The sequence below is a fragment of the Adiantum capillus-veneris genome, chromosome 24 (assembly GCF_014529385.1).
Source record: "Adiantum capillus-veneris isolate H3 chromosome 24, ASM1452938v2, whole genome shotgun sequence".
NCBI classification, from domain to species: domain Eukaryota; kingdom Viridiplantae; phylum Streptophyta; class Polypodiopsida; order Polypodiales; family Pteridaceae; genus Adiantum; species Adiantum capillus-veneris.
Window position 1 is genome coordinate 132046011 of NC_140954.1, and position 17807 is coordinate 132063817.

The window sequence follows — 17807 nt, forward strand, 5'->3', positions numbered from 1 at the left end:
TCAGCAATATGTTAGCGTGATTATATTATCAATAGATATACTAATGGCTATACGATTTGACTAGTTACCTATATTTACATGGATTTAAGACTATATGATTAGGGTGATCATAATACATGCATGTTGAGTTGAAGCGGCAGTATCAAGAACCCTTGTGTATAAAAGGATTACCATGGGAGTACATATCTTACTTAAGGAGCAGATTGGGTGAAAACGGACCCTTGAACTCTCAAACACAACACAAGATTTTGGTGCGATCTTGACTATCTTCTCATGCATACATGCATGTACGCTCCAATGGCAAAGAGTAATCAAAGTCATATAAGCCAGACAAAGATCTAAATGTGATGAAGGCATCCCCCCATATCCAAGTAGCATTTTAAAATCCAATTTTTTGTTCCATGAAAAAGGAGGTAAAAACTTTGAAAACATGTGCAATGGCCCATGCCACAAGTCATGATAAAAATGTGGGATTCGCACACAATGTTGCTATAACAAGGTGTATATCATCCTTTGCAATTGTCGTAGTGCTCATTACTGCCGTAGCAAGTGCGCCTTATTCGAGGAAGCAGCCAGAGAGCCACCACCTCAACAAACTGCTTTTGTTTTCTACAACAAGGCATTGACATTATGATCATATAGTTGAGAAAGGGAGGAGCTACTAGACTTTTCTTTCATTGTCTTTTGATGTATGAAGGTAACTAGAATTGAAACGAGAGTTGAAAGTAGATATGAGAGGCTCACTGCAAGGAACACCATTGTAGGGAGAGACCAAACTGATACAATCCTTGAAGATCTAAACCAATGCCTACGTACAAAAAATAAAATGTATTAAAGTGAAAGGTGGCAGGTAGGGACTTTTTGAATCCAGAAAGAGGTGAGTTGGCATGTTGTTCACTGTACTCTTGACCTTATTGATCATCACCCTCATTTGATCATCCTCTTCATCAATTGTAGTTTTATTTATTTATTATTTATTTATTGCTCCTACTCGATGTACTCCTTTTTATCCAATACAAAAAAATTGCTTCTTGAACTTGAGGGGTGCGGGTTGATGACGATACAATCCGAGAGGCGAGCATCTTTAATAGCTCCTATGATGTCCACCTCTATAGGTAGTTGTATTGAGAGAGAGAGAGAGAGAGAGAGAGAGAGAGAGAGAGAGAGAGAGAGAGAGAGAGAGAGAGAGAGAGAGAGAGAGAGAGAGAGAGAGAGAGAGAGAGAGAGAGATTTTATTATCGTCCTCAGAGGTCAAATATGACCTAGGGACCAAAGTTACATGTGATTAGTATGTGTATGGTTGATGAGTGACTCTTGATGCTCCAAAATTGTGGTGATGAGAGTTGCAATGGAGAGCCCATACTGTGGCTAAGAGAGGAAAGTGTGTAGGTCTAAGTCATGGCTGAAAATGTGAGAGAAGCAAGTTCGGATGTGACCAAAAGCTGAGCACTTTAGTAGTATGTGGTACTTAGACTCTCGAACTTGTAGTGATCATAATGTGCACAATTGATTTGACTCTTTTCCATTGCCCCAACGCCCTGTCTTGCATCGAAAAGGAAATGGGAGCTAAGCCGAATCGTTGCACTGGTGTGTATCATTGACAAGGGGATAGGCTCAAGCATGTAAGTGTGAGTACGGTTTCCTCTTTCAGTGAAGAACATGGTTTTGTAGTTGGGGGCAATATGGGTGGTGTAATGTATGAAGAGTGACCCACCGGATTTCTCCCAAGCCATAATACCTTGGTGTTGTAGAAAAGATTCATTTACTTGGGAGTCAATTGAAGCATCATGTAGCAAGTGAAATGCATCCCATCTCCCAAACCACTTCTTTATGTCTTGCATCCATCCCATGCTCAAGATCTTGCTTTTATGCAACTTTTGAACTTTTTTTCTTGCTTCCCATGTAGCTGTAGGAAGTCGATGTGAGGGGTTTTGATGCATCTTTATCATGTACTCCACAACCCTTTCCATGCCCATAACCTCAATGAAGAGATCCCAACTCAAGAAGTAGGAGCATATATGGTGTTTGTGTCTTAACTTGGAGAAAGTTTGTAAGAAATTGCTTTTGGACATTCTCAAACTCTTTCCAAGTAGACTTTGAGATGCTCCTGCCCCACACTTCAACTCCATAAAGAAGAACCGGTGACAAAATGCATCAAAAGGGTAATTCTTGAGAACCCAACACTTGTTGACGTTTCCCGCATTAAACATGTTCTCAAATGCATAATATGCTCTCTTTCCCACTTCCAAACGATGCATAGCACATTCATGCCACCTTTGATTGGACGGAATCTCAAGGCCAAGGAATCTCTCAACAACCTCAAGTGTCTCATTGTTGTACACAATACATGGCTTCTCCTTATGGATGGTTTTCACAAGCATAACCTTTGTTTTGGATTCATTCACAATCAGTCCACTATGCAAGCAAAAGTTCTCAAGGGCAACCATAAGCTTTTGTGCATATTCTAAAGTGTGTGCTAGAAGCACTACATCATCCGCATACAACAAAAATGTGATTACCGCATTGAAAATAGTGACCTCTTCAATGCATTCTGCTTGCATAAATTCAAGTACCATTTGTTCCAATGATCGATGCATAGACCAAAGAGAGTTGGTGACAACGAACATCCTTGTTTTACCCCAATAGTGCTTACGAAAATTTCTAAAATTCCTCTTTCCATGTGTAATTGACAAATCACCTTCTCATAGATTCGAGAAACTGCAAGCATAAACTCACTTGGAACTTGGAGTTCTTCCATCCTTCTCCACAAATTGTTACGTGGAATCATATCAAAGGCTTTCTTAAAGTCCACAAAACAACAATACAATCGCTTGTCTTTCAACCTACTTTCCTCCATGAGACCACGAAGAGTGACAAGATGATCAATGGTGTGATGGAAACCCGCTTGTCCTTGAGAGAGAGAGAGAGAGAGAGAGAGAGAGAGAGAGAGAGAGAGAGAGAGAGAGAGAGAGAGAGAGAGAGAGAGAGAGGTGATGGCGCCTATAGAGAGGGAGTGGGTTTGGTTGAAGTGCTTGGTGGTGGGCTTCAATGCATGCGAGCAAGAGTAGGGGGGGTTGCATGAAAATGCGGTAGAGGGAGAGGAGAGAGAGAAATGGGTTGTCTGCGCACCTGAGGCTCATTAGTCCCACAACTGCAAATGGTGCATGACAGTTTGTGGAAGAGAGAGAGAGAGAGAGAGAGAGAGAGAGAGAGAGAGAGAGAGAGAGAGAGAGAGAGAGAGGAACACAGAAAGAGAGAGAGATTTTTCTCCACCTTAAGAGAGGAAAAAGGAGCTGAGAGGAATAGTTGGGTGGTGGCCATTGGTGGGAATTGAGAGAAATAAAAATCCCTGTTGCACATAAGTGAGCATGCGACCGCATCTGTAAAGATGATGCCACGTTGCATGGCAGCTCAAATACTATGGAGAGAGAGAGAGAGAGAGAGAGAGAGAGAGAGAGAGAGAGAGAGAATGAATGGTTGCTAGCAAGGGGTGGGGGGGTGAATGTGAACCTCTGGTCAAGAACTACTGCATGCAAAAGCAAGGGAATGGTGGGTATAAGAGAGAGAAATGTTGCATGGTTGGTTGGGAGTGGGGGTGACAGAGCAGCTACATCGATCGAAGTGGATGTGGATACCAAAACGGTAGCTTGAAGTCAAGTCCCAACCCAAGATGATGTCAAAATGGAAACCTAAGGATACACCATGCATAGTGACTTACAAATGGGTACCAAAGCTTCAGCCTCCACCAACAAAACCACCGACATCATTACAAAACGATTCCCTAGAAAGAGATGATTTTTCACCATGAACTATAAAAGAACGATGAACTATAAAAGAATGAGCACAATTGCTCCAAGATCTACTCTTCAAGTTAGCCAACAGGATGTTTTGTCATTGCGATAACCTTTGAGCTCTCTACTCAAGACCGACCTCTTGCACAACATAGTGTTTTGAATTGCGTTGGCATCATTAGCATGGTAGAGCTAATCTTGGCTATGCATATACACGACTTGCCTACCCATGCACTCCACTACCCGGACTACACCCTGTTGTTTTAGAGGACTCCAACAAGGAGGAGGAGAGGCATTCTGAATGCAAACCTAGATAGATGAAATAGACCAAGAAAATGACAGTTATTGACGTGTTTATATGTCATGGTGTGAGCTTTTGCAATCTAAAAAAGATGTCCTTATAGGTTAAGAGATCGAGAACAATGTAATATGATAACCCCTAGGTGAGTATAAATAGTGTCAATATCATTAAAAAAGCCAAAAATATTACAATTTTCACACTTTTTGCGTGTTTTTTTGGCCAAAATAGTGATCATAAGGGAGAAACCCACAAAAATATGGCCAAGTCTAGAGTTTTTTGTGCGTAGTTGTTGGATCGGTTTTTTATTTTTTGGATCTCTAATATTTTTCTATTAATTTTTTAATAAAAAAGCATCAAAAATAGAAAAAGCTCTGATGCAGAAACAAAAGATACCCTGATGATCAAGAAGGGAAGACAGACGAGTATGTCAAATCTTGTTCAAATCCAACGACAATGACGGAAAGCCTAAATTGGGTGCACAATGCTTGATTTGGTAAAAGGAGCAATCGAAGTCCAAATGATAAAATTTTCGAAAGAAAAGTGTACTACGCAGTGTAGTAGGACTAACCAGGGAGTTTGAGAGAAAATGACTCGGTAAGCCCATGTATGTATAGCCTAGGTAGGGCAAAACTAGTCTCATTTCTACTTTGTCTTCTTACTAAGAGTGAGAGAGCAAGCAAGTGAGAGAGAGATAGATTGAGAGAGAGAGAGAGAGAGAGAGAGAGAGAGAGAGAGAGAGAGAGAGAGAGAGAGAGAGCAGGGTTTTTTGTCCATTGACATCGCTTCTCCGACATTGACACCTCTCAGGCATTGTGTGTGTGTGTGTTTGTGTTTGTGAGAGAGAGAGAGAGAGAGAGAGAGAGAGAGAGAGAGAGAGAGAGAGAGAGAGAGAGAGAGAGAGAGAGAGAGAGAGAGAGAGAGAGAGAGAGAGAGAGAGAGAGAGCTTCGGCTTCAACATCGACACCAAGCATTTCCTTGGACGAGAGCTTTCCCATGGACGATCGTGCTTGCGACATGCAAGAGTGAGGTGCATGTACCATATAGGAGTGACACCATGCATCGGCATTGAGCACACAGATTGCGATTTATGGCACCGTTTTGACCCTGAGCACATTTGGTGGCTATTCAACTAGCACATTTCCATCCAGCAAAGAAAAATGGCACATATCTACACCGACATGTAGGTTATATGTTACAGGGGGATTTTGAGCCCGTTTACACAGATTCTGTAGGGTTTTAGACGCTTACAAGAATAGTGCTTTGATAGGCAATTTGGGAGTCTTTTCGACAACAATTTCTCTACTAACAGATGCCAGATGCACGTTTAGTTTAGCACACCATTGTGCTCTTTGGGCTCTTTTGAGAGCATATATCCCCATAGGAATGACTTTTAATGCATGCAGCAGTTCTTAGCACCTGATTGAGTGCAGTCAGTCAAGTACGTTGAGTTGCAAACATTGGGGAGTCTTTTCGACAACAGTTTCTCCACGGACAGATGCGTTGGTAGATGCACATTTACTTTCGCACACCATAGTGCTATTGGGCTCTTGTGAGAGCAGATATCCCCGTAGGGATCACTTTTAGTGCATGCAATAGTTCTTGGCACCTGTTTGAGTGCAGTCACTCATGTACGTTGAGTTGTAGACACTACCTATTGCTATGTGTGGAGCCATTTTTTGGCTATTTTGGTAGTTTTTCCCGGCTGTTTTTGAGGCTCGGATCGGAAGAGCCCTTTTTGAGACTGTGGCTAGTCCTTTTGTGTCTACTTTAGCCTTTGGAGGATCGATAGCGTGAGGTTTTCTTTGAGCTGGGGTATTCTTGAACGTTGAGATACCTTCAGTGATGCATGTAGTTGGAGTTCCCCTTTACGGTACCCTCACCATAGGACATGTATCTGGATGGTTTTTTGTGCTTTTGCCACCGAGTTGGCAGTCACAGAAAAGTGGTTTTGAGCAATTAATGCCCATTGGTCCTTTTGAGCAGTTTATGCATTTTCGAGTTGAGTTTTGACTCCTCATACAAAGGAGAGTTTGTAGGAGCAAGTAGCGGATTTCATACACAATACGAGGGATTCCGTTAACATTGGAGGGACCTGTGTTAACTTGGTTCCAACCACTCAATAGTAGAGATTTCTTGAACATTGATCAAATCCTACTAGAGTTTGCTGAGGAATTCTCCAAAAGAGGAATCAAGCACAACATGGTTTCACAGATCTATGCTTTTAGGCAAAAAGAAAATGAAATAGTAAAGGAAGCTTGCCTGTGCTTCAATCCGTACATGGAAAGGTGTCCAATACAAGAGTTACCACATGATGATCGATTGTCGGTTCTCTTTATTGAGGACTTGAGGAACAAAAATCTCAAAAAGGACTTACACCTAAGCATGTACCAAATTTGAACAAGTCACCAGGGCTTGTACTTGGTTGACAATTGCAAGACTTATGGCGAGGTACCGGAAGAAGTAGAGACCAATTCAAGTAGTGCATCTTCTACACCAGTGGGATTATTGCAAAGCAGAGTGCTCCGATTTCGATCACACTAGATGTGGAATAGTGAGTCAAAGAAGTGGTCTGCAAGATGAATCAGACCTACATGCAAAATCCTAATATGAGACCGCAACAGCTACAAGCAACTAATGCTCCAAGAATGTTGAAGTGGTGTGCCATAGAGAAAAATACACAAACCATGACACTAGTGAGTGTTTCTTTGCCCATAACTACATGAGGGAAAGGCCGTATGGACCACCTATATTGCAACAATTGCAGCACCTCCAAGGTACCAGATGGGACATAACAATGCGATACATGGAGGGCACAACTTGCAACCAGTATTGGGGCAACAACTACCTTTATCGCAAGATAATCGAGCCATTGTGCATATGCACAGCCTAAAGAGGCATTTGTAACTCAATCGATGATGCCACAAACTCTCTATTATAAAAAGCCAGTTGAAATTCATGTGAGAGAGACTGAGGGAGTAGCTTATGCTTCAAAAGAAAGACCATATGGGGCTATTGAGAGGAAACTCATGAACCTTTAAATGTGATTCAAACATTTAGAAACCAATTGTTGAATGAAAACACACTCATGTTCATAGAGAACCAGAACTACAAGCCTCGGGATTATCCACCTAGAGCAGACACCCAAGGCCCCGTGCTATGAATGTGGAGGTGACCATTGGGCGAAAGGATGCTCAAAGGATTCCCCTTTAAATGGCAACAAATAAAAATCTTTGGATTTTGCGACGGGTGTGAGACCATCTTATTCAAAATTGTGCAAAAAACCTAGATAATCATGGGAAAGCAACTATTAATGTCATTCGGATATTACCATGCACAAGTGAATTAGAGTCTGAGCCAACAGCTCCTGTCAAAGTGGTAACTAGAGGTCAAGCTCAAGAAGCTGAAAAATATTGGGTGATAGAAAATAATCTAAAACTTCCAGAACAAACCAAACTGGAGAACGGATCAATTAAAACTCAAAGAAAATCTTGGAAAGCCAAACGGGATAAAATGAAAGTGAAGAGGATGAAGGAGAAAACTGATTTGGAAGCTAAATTGAACCAAACAAAAGAATGGCTTAGACATGAGCAAGAAAGTAAGAAAGACATAAAGGGACCAGAAGAGTCAAAGACCGACTCAGGTGGTTCGATCTTGGTGGAGAAAGTGAACGAGCACTTAGACGCAATATTGCAAGCACATGTTGCAAGGCTCAATAACAACCAAACTCTGGAGCAAAGACAAATGATCTACCTGCATCCCAAAGATGAAACCAAGAGAATGGAATTCTACAAGAAGCTGCTCAAGCCATAATGCAGTATGAAGTTCCAAAAACTTATGGGCTGATAAGGAAGGAGCTTGAAAAGAAAACACAAAAAAAACAAGGGGGAACCAACACAGGTGAAAAATTCAAGGATTCTATGACGACGCAAAAAAGATCGCTTACTCGTGAATTGTGCTCACAATCCATATAATAAAATAAAATGTGTGGAAGAAAACAAAGAGTAGCCACTTACTACTGGAATTGTCGTAAACACAACAGATGAGGAAAGATCTCTGGAGATGCAACAAATTCCAAAAGTAGATGAACGATGGCCACAATCATTATGGAAAACGAGAGTGCCACTTTGATATCAGTGCTAATCCCTAAAATAGATATGGATCATGAAATCTATCCCGTAGATATTCAATCATTATATGGAGACGTAGGAACAAAGGTCTCGATAGAGAGCAAACTGGCATCCATAAGAACCTTACCATCCTTTGTAGGGGAATATGAGACTAAATCCAAGATTAAGGTTGTGCCATCCAAGTGGAATTTGATTCCCCTGATGACAAATACAAAAAGCTTGCACGATCTATTGTCTTCTCTGTTGGGTTTTAGGCCCCGTAGTCGGATAGGTCCGGGTGAGCGCCCACCCACTTATTCTTTGTTATGGTTATAATGGCAATAAGGAGGGTGAGATTCTATCCTCTCACTAAGATACACCAAAACCTGTGTCTACTGTCATCCTGTCCTTCCCCTTTTCTCCTTCTCTTTGCACTCCTAGATCCAGTCCATCAAGTGGTATTAGAGCCCAAGAGCACGACTCCCAAGCCCCTGCTACCTGGTGCGTGAAGGAGCCCTGAGCAAGGGCATGGGAGCTTGGAAAGTTCTACAGAGTTGGGCAAAAGAGCTTGGTGCAACAAAGAAGGAGATAGAGAATCGAGCATGGAGTGTGCTGGAGAGTCGGGCAAAAGCAGAGAAGATTGAAGCATAAGAAGCCTTTGAAGGCTTGAAGGCCATGGTGAGAGAAACACCTTGGAGCAATCAGATGTAGCAGACATAAAATTGAGCAAGCCATCGAGATTATAGATGCTTGATATCTTGAAGCCAAGCAAGCTTGGGAGCTCTACACCATTGCAAGCAAGAAGCCAAGAAACTCAATCGGGCATTGGCGAGCAATAAATTCAAGGAAAATTAGAGAGGGAAACATCGTGTAGTACTGAGCAGAGTTGATAGCTTGGAATTGAGCAAGTTGGGTTGCAGTGAGGGCTTTTGAGCTACCAGTAGTAGAGAGAAAGCGAGCTGCAGCATAGCCCCCCCCCCCCCCCCCCCCCCCCCACACACACATACACTCCCCTTCGGCCTCGCTCGTTACAGCCTATAGTTTTCATCAATGCAACAAGAATCAAATTTTATTTTAAAAAGTAAGACGCACACACCTCATGTGTGCAAGGGCCCTCTCCCACGGAGCCCTCGCGACACCCCGATCACCTACCCCCGACTCTTTGACCCCCCTCTCACACACCCGAATCTTGAGAGACAGATGAGAGAGAGAGAGAGAGAGAGAGAGAGAGAGAGAGAGAGAGAGAGAGAGAGAGAGAGAGAGAGAGAGAGTGAGCGAGAGTGTGCTTGAGAGCTTGAGAGCTTGAGAGATAGCTAAGAGTGACAGAGCGAGAAAGCGAGAGAGAGACCAGCAAGTGAGAGAGAGAGCGAACATTTTTTTTTGGCCATCGACATCGATTCTTTGATATCGACACCACTCTTAGGCATTGAGAGAGAGAGAGAGAGAGAGAGAGAGAGAGAGAGAGAGAGAGAGAGAGAGAGAGAGAGAGAGAGAGAGAGAGAGAGAGAGAGAGAGAGAGAGAGAGAGAGAGAGAGAGAGAGAGAGAGAGAGAGAGAGAGAGAGAGAGAGAGAGAGAGAGAGAGAGAGAGAGAGAGAGAGAGAGAGAGAGAGAGAGCTTTGGCTCCAACATCCACACCAACACCGACACCGAGCATTTATGCGGACAAGAGATTTCCCGCGGACGGTCGTGCTTGCAACATGCACGGGTGAGGTGCATCTACCATAGAGGAGTGACACCCGACATCGGCACCGAGCACATTGATCGCGCTCTATGGCACTGTTTTAACTCCGAGCACCTTTGGCAGCTATTTGACTAAGGCCTTTCCGCCCGGCAACAGAAATCGGCACATATCTACACCAGGTTACAAGTTATAGGGGGCTTTGGAGCCCGGTTACACAGATTCTCTCGGTTTTCAGACGCTTACAAGAACAACACTTTCAAAAGCAATTTGGTAGTATTTTCGACATCAGTTTCTTAGTGACCAGATGTGTTGGGAGATGCATGTTTACTTTAGCACATTATAGTACTATTTGAGCTCTTTTGAGAGCAGATATCTCCGGAGGGATCACTCTTACCGCATATAGTAGTTCTTGGTGCTTGTTTGAGTGCGATCACTCATGTACGCCGCCTATTGTACTATGTGTGGACCCATTTTTTGGCTATTTTGGCAGTTTTTCCTAGCCATTCTTGAGATTTGGACCGAAAGAGCCCTTTCTGAGACTGTGGCTAGTCCTTTTGTGTCTACTTTAGCCTTTGGAGGGTCGATAGCGTGAGGTTTTCTTTGAGCTGGGGTATTCTCAAATGTTGAGATACCTTTGGTGATACAGGTAGCTAGAGTTCCCCTTTATGGTTCCCTCAGGACATGTATTTGGATGGTTTTTTGTGCTTTTGACATCGAGTTGGCAGTCACACAGTAGTGGTTTTAAGCATTGGATGCCTAGTGGTTCTTTTAAGAAGTTTATGCATTTTTGAGTTGGGTTTTGACTCCTCAGACAAAGGAGATGCTGTCAAATTTTTCTCGCAAGTGCATTTTATGTGTTCTTGGCACTTCTAGTTGTTCTTACATAGTGATTGTACTACATTTTGTTTTGAGTTTCTACTCTTGTTCTAGAGGGAACTCTGCTAAAATTATCCCAGGCAGTTTGCCATAAAGTTTTTGGCTACATTCTCTTAATCATGGTTGCGAGTAGTGCTTAGAAAGAGAAGAGTAATACATCAAAAAGTTTGATGATTCAAACTTTGACATTTGGTGGTAGCGTATGTAAGATGTTTTGATCAACAAAGGCTTGATAGCACCCTTGCAAGAAAAGAGAATCTGTACACTAATGATGAGTGGGATGACTTGATTGAGCATGCTATGGAGACCATTCACCAGTACCTTGGTGAATCCATTTACTTTACCATAACGCATAAGACCAATGCCAAATATTTGTGGGATGCTCTATGTCAGGCTTGGGATGGCAACAATGCCTTGAACAAGGTTTTCTTGAATGAAGAAATTGATGCGCATGATCATGAAAGAAGGCACCGATGTTAGTTCTGACTTGAACGAGCTCAACATTGTGTTTTCACAGCTTACTTCAAAACGTCTCAATTTTGATGCTGAAATAAAGGCCTTTTTCTTGTTATGTTTTCTACCATCGTCATGGGATATCTTCAAGACAACCATAAGTAATTCTGCACCTAATGGCAAGCTAGTTTTGAGTGGTGTTGCTGGTGTGTTGATCACTGAGGAGATTCGACGTCAATCTCTTGATGCGAGTGGGCATGGTGATGCATATGTGTATAGTGGCAATCGTGACTAGCAACGGCAACGTGGTCGTAGCGACGATCATTCACAGGATTGCAGGCAAGGCCATAGCAGAGTCGCGGCAAAGACATGAAAAATGTTAAGTGTTACTTTTGCCATAAAAAGGGACACTTGGAGAAAGATTGCCGCACAATGCAGTGTGATAAGGGCAAAGAGAAAGAAAAGTCTGATAAACCTAAAAGAAGCATGAGAATTGAAGAGCTTAATGTGGTTGAGTATCTAGCCATTGAGACAATTCTTGACGTGCCAAATAATGTGTTGATTTTCACATCAGATTTGAGTTCTGATGCATTGTTAGCTCATGATGAGTGTTATGTGCAGAATTGGATTATGGATTCACGTGCTAGCTTTCATGTGACTCCTCACAAGGAGTGGTTTTCTAAATACACTATCACACATGGCACAATGAAGCTAGGAAATTCTTATGAGCTTGATATATGCGCTGTGGGTAGCATCAAGTTTTCTATGCATAATGGAACTGGGTTTATGCTGCATAATGTTATACATGTATCCAAATTAACAAAGAGTTTGGACAACTGGATGATTTGCATTACACTACCATATTTGCTCATGGTTCTTGGATTATCAAGAAGGGAATTTTAGTCATGCGTAAAGGCCAAAAGTCTTGATCATTGTACTCACTATATGTATCTTTTGTGAAAGAGAATTCTATTTGTGTAGTCGAGCTGCCATCTATAGAGTTGTGGCATAGTCGGCTAGGACATATGAGTCAAAAGGGAAAGTCTTGCATCGTTCTAGTTATATCCCTGTGTTACTCTAACTTCTCTTTATGTGAGCATTGTATCTATGGAAAACAGACTAGGTTGAGATTAGCACCTTTGTACAAGGAGTTAGGGAGTCCTCTCCATCTCGTTCCTAGCGACTTGTTTGGACCTATGCCAGTCAAGTCTCTAGGGGGAGAGTTATACTTCCTAGCATTCATAGATGACTCTACTAGAAAGGTGTGGGTTTTTGAATCAGAAGAGTGACGTCTTTAGTGTCTTTCAAAAGTTCTTAGCATTGGTAGAGAACCAATCCAATAGAAACCTTAAAGCTTTGCACAGTGACAATGGAAGCGAGTAAATCTCCTTCGAGTTCAAGGACTTTTGCAATAAAAAAGGCATTAGAAGACAATTTACCATGCCTTAGACACCCACCCAAAATGGTGTTGTTAAGAGGATGAATAGAACCATAGAACTTGTCACTTCTATGTTTTCTACGACCAATTTACCTCAAGAATTTTGGGGAGAAGTTGTTACCATAGCTACGTACTTGATCAATTGGTCATCTACTACACCACTAAAGTACAAGGTTCCGGGGATATGTGGATGGGCAAAGCGCCCAATTATGATAGATTATGTGTATTTGGGTGTGAAGCATTTTCACATGTGCTAAAAGCGCTTAAACAAAAGATGGACCCCAAATTACATAAGTGCATCTTCATTGGATATGTTGTAGATGGAGAGATGGGATATCGTCTCTGGCACCCAGAATCAAAGAAGGCTGTATGTAGCTCATATGATATATTCAATGAGTCTAAGATGCGTCAAAAGCCAGTGAAAGACATTGAGTATTGCAGAGTACGGTTTGAGGATGTTTCCTTACCATCAATTACATAGAATGCTGGATGTGCTAGTGATTCACCTTCCACACACACACACACACACACACACACACACACACACACACACACACACACACACACACACACACACACACACACACACACACACACACACACACACACACACACACACACACACACACATGTTGCTCCAGAGAAAGCAGAATCCAACAGTTGGGCACTTTGGAGATCTACTTATAATTCTCGTGCACCTGAGCGTTTTGAGCCAGGATTGGACTACTTGCTAGTCACTAATTGTGGTGAACCCACTTGCTACAAAGAGCCCATTCAAATGGATGATAGCGTGAAGTGGGAGGAGGCTATGAAATCTGAATATAACTTGATTTTAGCCAATGAAACTTGGGATTTGATAGAGTTACATGCAGGTAAATAGGCATTGCCATGCAAATGGGTATACAAGAAGAAGTATATCACAGATGATTCTGAGCCTAAGTATAAGGCAAGATTGGTTGCAAAAGGGTTCAAGCAAACAAAAGGCCTATATTTTGATGTAATCATTTCTCCAATGGTCAAGATGATTACATTGCATCTTGTGCTTGGTCTAACAGCCATTGAGGACTTGGAATTGGTCCAAATGGATGTGAAGATAGCGTTTCTTCATGGGGATCTTGAAGAGGATGTTTACATGAAACAACCAAAAGGTTTTGCGGTAAATCCTGAGAAATTAACATGGGTTGAATTGGTGTGTAGACTCAAGAAAGCTTTATATGTATTAAAAAAAGGCTCAAGGGAATGGTACATCAAGTTTGATAAGTACATTTAGTCCCAGGGTTACGTACCAAGCCAAGAGGATCACTGCTTGTACACAAAGAGGTTGAATGATGGTTTCCTCATCATTTTGATTTTGTATATGGATGATATGCTCATAGTCGCGAATTCAAAAGATGAGATGCAATTCTCAAGGATGCCTTAAGTAAGAACTTTGCTATGAAAGATTTGGATGATGTACATCACGTTCTTGGTATGCATATCAAGAGATATTGCAAACATGGTATACTTGAACTTTTGTAGGAAGAGTATATTCACAAGGTCTTGCAATGTTTTAATATGCAAGGGGGAAAGCATTGAGTACCCCATTGGCAGTATATGAAAAACTTAGCAAGTATAATTGTCCCAACTCGGATGTTGAAAAGGCAAAGATGGCAAAGGTCCCGTATTCTTTGACAGTTGGCAGTCTTATGTTATCCATGATTAGCACACGGCCAGACATTGCATATGTAGTGGGAGTGGTCAGCACGTTTATGGAAAATCTAGGCAAAAAGCATTGGGAAGCAGCGAAGAACATCTTGAGATAAGTCAAGGGCTCAGATAGAAAGTGCTTACGTTTTGGGAACAATGATGCATCCATAGTTGGATACATTGATTTGAATTATGTGGGTTGTGTGGACAGTATGCAATCCACATCTGGCTATGTTTTCTTGTTTGTTGGAGCAACAGTTTCTTGGAGATAATGTATCCAAAATTGCACTTTGTCCTCCACCACTGAGGTAGAGTATGTTGGATTTTCTAGTTCTAGTAAGAAAGTTGTGTGGTTATCTCCTCTAGTAGGAGATTTTAGTATACACCAGACTACAGTGCTACATTGTGATAGTCATAGTGCAATTGCGTTAGCAAAGAGCCTTGTGTTTCACTCCAAGTCAAAACACATAGAGGTTAGGTCTCATGTGGTGCAGGATACTTTTGCTAGAAAATTCATTGAGTTAGTCAAAGTTCACACGTATGAAAACCCAGCGGATGCTCTAACAAAGAGCCTAGCCTCAGAGCAGTTCACACACTGCATAGAGATGATGGGTGTAGGATGAAGCTGCAATTATGCTTCATGGTTTTGTACATTTGTACATAGTTGCCCCTACATTATTTAGCCACTTGGGCCACGTTGACCTTCACGTGGGAGATTGTTGGGATGCAGGCCCCGTGGCCGGATATGGCGGTGGGCACCCGTCCACTTATTCTTTGTTATGGCTACACTGACAATAAGGAGGGTGAGAGTTTATCCTCTCACTAAGCTCCACCAAAACCTGTATCTATTTTCATCCTCCCCTTCCCCTTATCTCCTTCCATGTGCACTCCCGGATCCAATCCATCATTCTCCTATCAAGTGCACTATCACTCTCATCTAATTGTTGAAGATAAAACCATACCCGTGGGGACAAATGAGAAAACACTTGAAGAAGATGGAGCTAAAGATCCAGCCAATAGACGAGTTCATGGAAGAAACCAAGAACATAAACCATCTTGAGAAACCAAAAGCGAAACCTATATCAGTAAATAAGGTACATGATTATTGTGAAAGTGAAGACAAAAATACCACCTTACCTCTAGAATATAGGAGAGTGACCACAATTGTGATACTCGATAATGGAGCGGGAATAGCCATCGCTACAAAAGGATTTCAAGCAAAATGGAAAAGACCAGCTCTAAAAAAAATGTGCATGAAATTCCAACTAGATGATGGGTATGTGGAAAGACCCATGGGGATGTTGGAACAAGTGATAGCATCCTCATGTGGGATAGAATACAAACACACCTTTGCAATGGTAGATTTTGGAAAAGGCAACAACTTTAAAGTTATTTTGGGGCAACTTTCTATGCATCAACTAAATATTGATTCAAGATTGGGACTATGACCATTTTTACTTATGGCACATGGGAGTTATCACCAAGGTGAACACCAATGATCACAATTATAGGGACGTCAACCAAGTTATGATAGAAGAATTTGCTGTAACTACAGACGAAGGAACACAATTACCTGCTTGGCTGGTGAAGTATGCTCACGTTTGGATGTGTGGAGTATCAAAATGCGGGAGTCTTAAGAAGGAGGATTGCATCCTAGAGTGTGTAGTAGAAGGGGAGAACTACATGAAGAAACCATTCCCAGAGGATTTATTTGAACCCTTTGGATGGGATCAGATATTGGTGACTCTTGATGTATGCGTCAATGAGGTAACCAACACCACATTTTGCAACAAAGATGGCTATGATATAAGACCCTTTCTAATGATTTTGGCACTCCAAGAAAAAAGGTACAAGCCTTGATGGGCCATTGTGGGTATTAGCATGATTCATTTACATGTACGCAATCATTGCAAAACCTCTATATGCACTCATTACTAAGTTCAAGTGGATTGAAGAATGTGAGAAAGCATTTCAACAATTGAAGCAAATACTTATTTCTTCTCCAATCTTGAAAGCTCTTGACTGGAACAAATCTTTCATTCCCATGTTGATGCATCTTGGCATACGCTATTGGCTGTATCTTGGCTCAACCTGGAGAAAATAATATGGATTTTTCCAATCTGTTACTCCAACAGATAGCTAAATAGTGTGGAACAAAATTACACTATCACAAAAAGAGAAGGCTTGGGAATGATCTACTCTATCAAAAATTTTAGACATTACCTGCTCGCAAACAAATTTGTGCTCTTTGTGTACCATCAAGCATTGTTACATCTCGTAAACAAACCTTACAATACAGGTCGCATCATTCGATGGTTCTTAACATTACTTGAGTTTGATTTCACGATGGTGGTCAAAAAAGAAACTACACATTGGAGAGCAGATCTTTCGCGAATGCTACATGGAAAAGCTCCTATAGGGGTTGAAGATGATTTACCAGACTCTTATCTCTTCAACATCTAGATGGTAACAAGGTGGAATGAGTAGGTCATACGCACCTTTGCTCACCATAGGTTCACTGCAAATCAAGAAACATCCATCAATCATTGAGCGATCTCGTGACCTAGTGCTAATGGCAGGATGGTTATATAAACGAGGACATGATGGTATACTCAGGTTATGCATCAAGCCATGCAAGAAAGAGTTGTATCTACAACAAGGTGATGTGAAAATTACAGGCATACATAATGCCAAAATGCAAACATAGAAGAGACTGATGCTACTTGGAGTATACTGGCCTCACGTGCAAAAAAGCGTACACAACTATGTTTGCTCATCTAATGTTTGTGAAATCAAAAACCCAATCGGGCATGCTACATTGTTCAGAATAGCAATAGTACCCAGATGGGCGAAGTACCTAGTGGAGTACGTAGAACAAGGAGTTCTACCAGAAAGCCTGAGTAGAGCCAAAGTACGATCAATTCAACACAAAGCCAAAATTTATGCTATAGTTGGAAACCAACTTTATCGGAGAGGGATGGATGACAAATTAAGAATTTGTGCTACAAAAATAGAGTACTTGTCCTAGCGGGAATTTGGTGGACTACTCTATTTATCAATGTGGAACATTATGTGAAACATTTTGATCCATGCCAACATACTAAAGTGCCGGCACAACAAGATGACATGCTGCTAAGACCAATGATGGGAGCATGCGCTTTTGCCAATTGGGGATTAGATTTTGTGGGGCCTATCTCTCTATCGGGATGTAGAACACATGCATAATACATTATAGTGGCAAAATATTGTCTACCCAGTGGATTGAGGCTAAGGAAACCCAAAGGAATGATGCTCGCACCACAACACAATTCATGTACAAGAATGTTTTCACATGCTATGGCCTTCCAATCAAAATTGTGAGTGATTGAGGCATGCATTTCCTTAATGAAATGATTCAATTCTTGTTGCATGAAATTTATGATCATTCATTCTAAATTAGCTCCATATCACCCTCAGGCTAATGGACAAGTTGAG

General features: G+C 41.6%; 1 pseudogene; it reads right to left on the minus strand.

The window, feature by feature from the left end:
- Nucleotides 1-1109: 1109 nt before the first annotated feature.
- Nucleotides 1110-9942, minus strand: LOC147427159 (uncharacterized; annotated as a pseudogene).
- Nucleotides 9943-17807: the final 7865 nt, after the last annotated feature.